At 34.3% G+C, this 5,647-nt stretch overlaps 1 long non-coding RNA gene across 1 annotated transcript; it reads left to right on the top strand.

Moving 5' to 3' along the window:
* The first annotated feature begins 4,155 nt into the window (after nucleotides 1-4,155).
* LOC145100438 (uncharacterized) lies at nucleotides 4,156-4,558 on the top strand. Its single transcript, XR_013705046.1, has 3 exons — nucleotides 4,156-4,197; nucleotides 4,302-4,369; nucleotides 4,468-4,558. It is a non-coding gene; the product is annotated as an uncharacterized LOC145100438 (long non-coding RNA).
* Nucleotides 4,559-5,647: the final 1,089 nt, after the last annotated feature.

Consider the following 5,647-nt stretch of genomic DNA (forward strand, 5'->3'; position numbering starts at 1 on the left):
GAGAAGATAAGTGGGTGGTGCTTCGTAAGAGAGAGAGATTAAATTTCTTTTATTTTTTTCTTTTTTTTTTAAAATAAAAAATTAAGATAATAAGAGAAAACCTCATAAATGGTCCATGAGTATTGAAATGACGAAAATACCCCTCACTTAATGGTGAAATGCTGACGGAGTGAGCCGGAAGGACTAAATGTTAAAAGTTTTGAAACCACATGGACCATCTGTGAGGTTTTTTAAGCTTAGGGATTAAACTTGATATTTTTGAAAACCACAGAGACCATTTTTAAAGTTATGTCTATATATAAACAAGAAATTCAAAACACCATAATGAATGTTGACCATCTATGTTGGAATGCTATTTTTGTGTGTGTTTTTTTAATTTATTAAATTTATTTCAAATTGTTTATAAATTTATCTGAATATTGGTATAGTGTTTTTTTTTATAAAAATACAAATTTTTTTTTTTATTTTGTATATGTTTAATTGTTTGTGATTAAGCTATTTACATGTGATTCAAGCATATTATTTAGTTATGAGTAATCACTATTCTCCTTATTGTCTAGTTTTTTTAATAAGATATGGATCGAATTCCATAATTTTATATATGTAATGCCAACAGAATGAAAAATGTAAGTCCCTATTCCTTGAATAACAAGTAGACGCAAAAAAAAAAATTAATAATAATAATAAATTAAAAAAAATTAAAAAAAAATAAAATTACTTGGCAAGCTAGAAAATCCTTCTTATTTGCAGGCCTATCTTCTCTTGAGTGTTCATCATAGAAACTTAACTTCGCTCGTTGGGTACTGCAATGAAGGAACCCATAAGGGAATCATTCATGGCTAATGGAAATTTAGGGAGGCATCTATTTGGTATTTGTCTTCACTAATATTTTGTTCTTTAAGTTAGACATGTCTATATTTTTCTCTATACACTACTTTATAAATTTGACATGGATTAAAAGCTAATCTATACTTCTGCTTTCTATGTGAATTTAGTAAGATATTACGTACAAACATGTATGACTAAGTATTAATATAATTCAAATCGTGACTTGAGCAGATACGAGTTCAAGTGTCTTGAATTGGGAAGAAAGATTACAAATTGGATGCGATGCAGCACATGGTCGGTAATACTATTTCAAATTCAACTTGCTTATATTTTTTTTCTTCTATAATAACAAAGATTTTTAACGATATGGAGTTCTCATTTCAGGACTGGATTACCTGCATCATGGTTGCAAACCACCGATAGTCCATAGAGATGTCAAGTGTACCAACATCTTGCTCAATGGAAATTTTCAAGCAAAAATAACTGACTTTGGTTTGTCCAAAGTTTTTCCAACCGAAGTTGGTACCCATATATATTTCAACAGCAGTTGCTGGCACTCCTAGATACCCGGACCCTGAGTGACACTACAAGAATTCCAACCTGTGCAGACGACGCCTATCCAGACGACAGATGTCGTCGGCAAAAGTCACCCTATACCGACGACATGTCGTCGGTACAAAGGAAAAAAATGTTGACCATTAAACTTTAACCAGAAGGGCTATACCGACGACATGTCGTCGGTACAGACTAGGCGGGAAAAGATGAAAAACTGGCGGTATATCGAAAAGCTTTACAGACGACTTGTCGTCTAGAAAATGTTCTAAAAAAATATTTTCCATTTATTTTATTTCCTTCTAGTAGAAATCCGAGACGATGTCGTTTTGTGCGGCCTATCCAGACGACTTGTCGTTGGTATAGGTTAATAAAAATTTAATTTCCCTTTATTTTTAATCCGTGTTGCAGAACATGGGAACGATGTCGTTTTAGGCGACCTATTCCGACGACTTCTCGTCGGTATAGGTTGATTAAAATTTAATTTTCCTTTATTTTTAATCCGTGTTGCAGAACATTGAAACGATGTCATTTTTCGAGGCAATACCAACGACATGTCGTCTGAAAAAGGGGGCCCCGATCCGCGTGAAATCTTTTTTTTATTTTATTTTATTTTTTAATGAACTAAAGCTATACGACGGCGTTTTGGTCGACCTATACCGACGACATGTCGTCGATATAGGGTTTCCTGATAACAAAACCCAGAATCAACTTTCATTTTGCAGTCGCCTCATAATTTTCCTCTCGCACTTGCAGTCGGCGATCTCATGGGCTAGCAGCTGATTCCGAGTTCATCTTCCACCAAGGTAAGGGTTTTGTTGCTTGATTGCTTCTTAATTTATAAATGTTTGGTCCTTTATTTTCTAATAACATATAGTATTTAACCAATAAGACACAATCAGATGTGACAGTGACAAACACTTTTTAATTCTAGATACTTCAAGTAGCATAAATTTATGCAAACCTTTTGATTTGAAAAACATTGAAAGTTCCTCTTGTGTCTTTGTTATTCATGGATATTTTGGTATACATAAAATATGAGTTATGGAATACAGGTATTACACGTCCAACAGGTTGACCGAGAAAAGTGATGTTTATAGCTTTGGAATTGTGCTTCTAGTGATAATCACAGGACAACCAGCAATAACAATATATGACGACAACAACATAAACATAAGTCGATGGGTCAATCTAAAGCTTGCAGGTGGGGACATGAAAAACATTGTTGATCCTAGGTTACTTAGGGATTTTGATATCAACTCAGCTTGGAAGGCACTGGAACTTGCAATGACATGTGTACACTACTAGAAAAACAGCCTTTTACGACGCGCAATCAATGACACGCGCTAATAGAGGACACGCATTTGTGAGTGCCCTAAAAATTGATGTCAGATTTCCAAAATATGAAGCATAGTGGACACGCATTTTTGCGTGCCAAAAATTAGTGTCTAATAAAAAAACACGGAGGGCACCTTAAATAAAACGTGCGTCGTCTAGCTATGTCGCTTTATAAATATTAATGAAACACGCGTTTCATCCAAGGGGGAAATGAAATCCAAAATTTAAAAAGCCCGCTTTGTTTCCACCAGCTGAAAACCCTAACTCATTCCCGCTGAAAACCCCCTTTCTTTCTTTCTTCTCTCTCGATTCTCAAACCTCCACCGCTTCACTTCCCACAAGTTCGCATCTTCGTCGCTTATTCATACATAATTCAACAATTTCTATGGTTTTGATTATTGGGTGAGGTACAGGGAGGTGTAATCGTTTTGGACTCTTTACTAATTGACTTGAAATTGAACCCTAAAAACTCAATTCACACTTCAAACTTCTTTGATCCTCTCTTCTTCCACTCCCCAATCTCTGATTCCACTCTAATCGGTTTGTCTCTTAAAAATCAAATCGTTCATTAAGGTGTACTTGGCCTTGCTATGTATATCCTTTTTTCTGAAGAGAATGGATCGGTTATGCTTCAGCAAGGAGTAGGTCGCCTCATAAATTCAATAGGTAGTGTTCTTGGTCCTGTATGTGTTGAATTCTCGATTGCTTTTTGTTTTCTGAAGAGAATGGATCGGTTGTGCTTCGGCATGGAGCAGCTCATCTCTTTCCAATCACTACTAATGAACCTATTTTGTGTTTAATTTGGGAGCAAATAACGATTTTTCCTTACTTACATCTTCCTTATTGATCTAGATTTGACTTGAGTCCTAATATTTAACAGGTTTCAACACGCTAGGGTTTTTATCTGAGCGAAGTTATCAAAACGGTTTCAAGAGGCGTAGGTGGTGACCGACGCTACTTTGGATGAAACCACCGCTTCCAATCCACTTTTTCATTATGGTCAATCTTTATCACGAAACTGTAATTTTCGATTCCACAAAACGAAACCCACAACTTAATTCACAGATTATGAAGATCATCCCATCCTATTGTCAACCAAGAAAAGTTTCATCTTGAAGGCGTCATTCAATTTGAAAACCCCATATCAATTCCAGTTTTAGGGAACAGGGGTACGTAATTCACTCTTCTCCATCTCTCTGTTTATGTTTATTAAGAAATCACATATATCACTCTCTGTCTTCCATGTTGCCATGATTGCTTCTTGCATTTAATTCTTTTCCTTCTTCGAACTATTTTTGATGTTGAAGTTACTTTGTGCACAGGTATTAAATAAATATATTTACAAAAAAAACGATTTTACCCTTGTTCACTATTTCTAAATTCCAATTACTTTGTATGTTTCAGTGGTCTCATGAAAAATCATCCATCTTTGGAAGTTCAGCAGAAGATGGTGTCTTGAACATCTGGGATCACAATAAGGTGTGTCAACTCAACCAAAAACCACTTTTACTTTTATTCCATTTTCCCCTATTCTTTTCTTGTAACATTTTTTTTTAATAAAAGGTTTGTTTGTTTGTCTACAGGTTGGTGAACGTTCTGGTCCAGCCTCAAAGTTTGCACCTGGCTTATTGTTCAGACACTCTGGACATAGGTATATATATATTTAATTTTAATTAATGGTTTTCCTTTTTACAGAAATAAAAAAATAGATAAAAATTGAAACAAGATTATATTGTGCTATGATTGAAGGGATAAGGTGGTTGATTTCCACTAGAACTCGCATGATCCATGGACAATTGTCAGTGTGTCGGATGATGGTGAAAGCACAGGTGGCGGTGGAACTCTATAGGTATGTATATATATATATCACTTATTTATTATTATTTTAGTTTTTATTAAAATGTTATTTATATTGATTAGTTGAAATGTTTTTTTTGTTTGAATGATGATGTGTGTAGATATGGAGGATGATTGATTTGATTCATAGACCACAGGAAGAGGTGATTAACGAGCTGGAGCAGTTAATCACCTCATCCCTGTTTTTGATGTTGAAGTTATTTCCGAATTTGGGATTTGGAAATTTGATTCGAGTCTATTCAACTTGTGAAGTTTTCTTTAATTTATTTTCTTTTCAAAATTAGTTGCAATGGAGTTTAGATTTCAAATCAACGTTTCATCTGTTTGATAAAAAAAATGTTTCTCTAGCTTTTAAGGAATAGATCTGGTACAAGCACTTAAATAATTAGAGAAAAATATGACTACATCCACTAATCCATAGTTTTTTTCAATTTTTCTATGAACGCAATTGGTATGAGACATTTCTTGTGGTTAAGTTTTTTTCATTGCTAACCAATAATTGTGACGTTGAAACCTTATGCTAGTTTCATTTCAAGTGATGTAGATTCTGTGAGAAGAAGTTCTTGAGCTAATGGGAGACCAAAGAGTCAACATCCAGAAAGTATATTTATATCTTGCTCTGACTGATTAAATTATTGCTAACACATATTAATTAACTACTGTACGCATATCAAATAATTCTTGAATTGTTGGTTTTTGATTATATGCAGTCAGGTTCTTTTATCTTTTATCCCCCGCTTTAGTAGCCATCTTTGGAAAACCCTTGTTCTCAAAACAAAACAGGTGATTCTTACAATTGTCAAACTGAATTTTATCTATGGTTCTGGTTGCATAATTATTGTATTCATCATTTTAACTGAGATCTTATTTTACTTTGTCAGGATATGGACATCCAAGATAGAGAACTAGTAAATGACTGGCTCATGATCATAGTTTACAAAGAACGTGGTTTTGGCTGAAAAACATATTACCATGTGGTATGCATCTTCCTTGAAACTTCATGATCTTAGGCCTCTGTGTTTGTTTATTTAAGGTGTTAGCATAAATGGGAAAGCATACTTTTGAATGTCAC

The sequence above is a fragment of the Lactuca serriola genome, chromosome 4 (genome assembly GCF_051521515.1).
Source record: "Lactuca serriola cultivar US96UC23 chromosome 4, Lser_US96UC23_V15, whole genome shotgun sequence".
Taxonomy (NCBI): domain Eukaryota; kingdom Viridiplantae; phylum Streptophyta; class Magnoliopsida; order Asterales; family Asteraceae; genus Lactuca; species Lactuca serriola.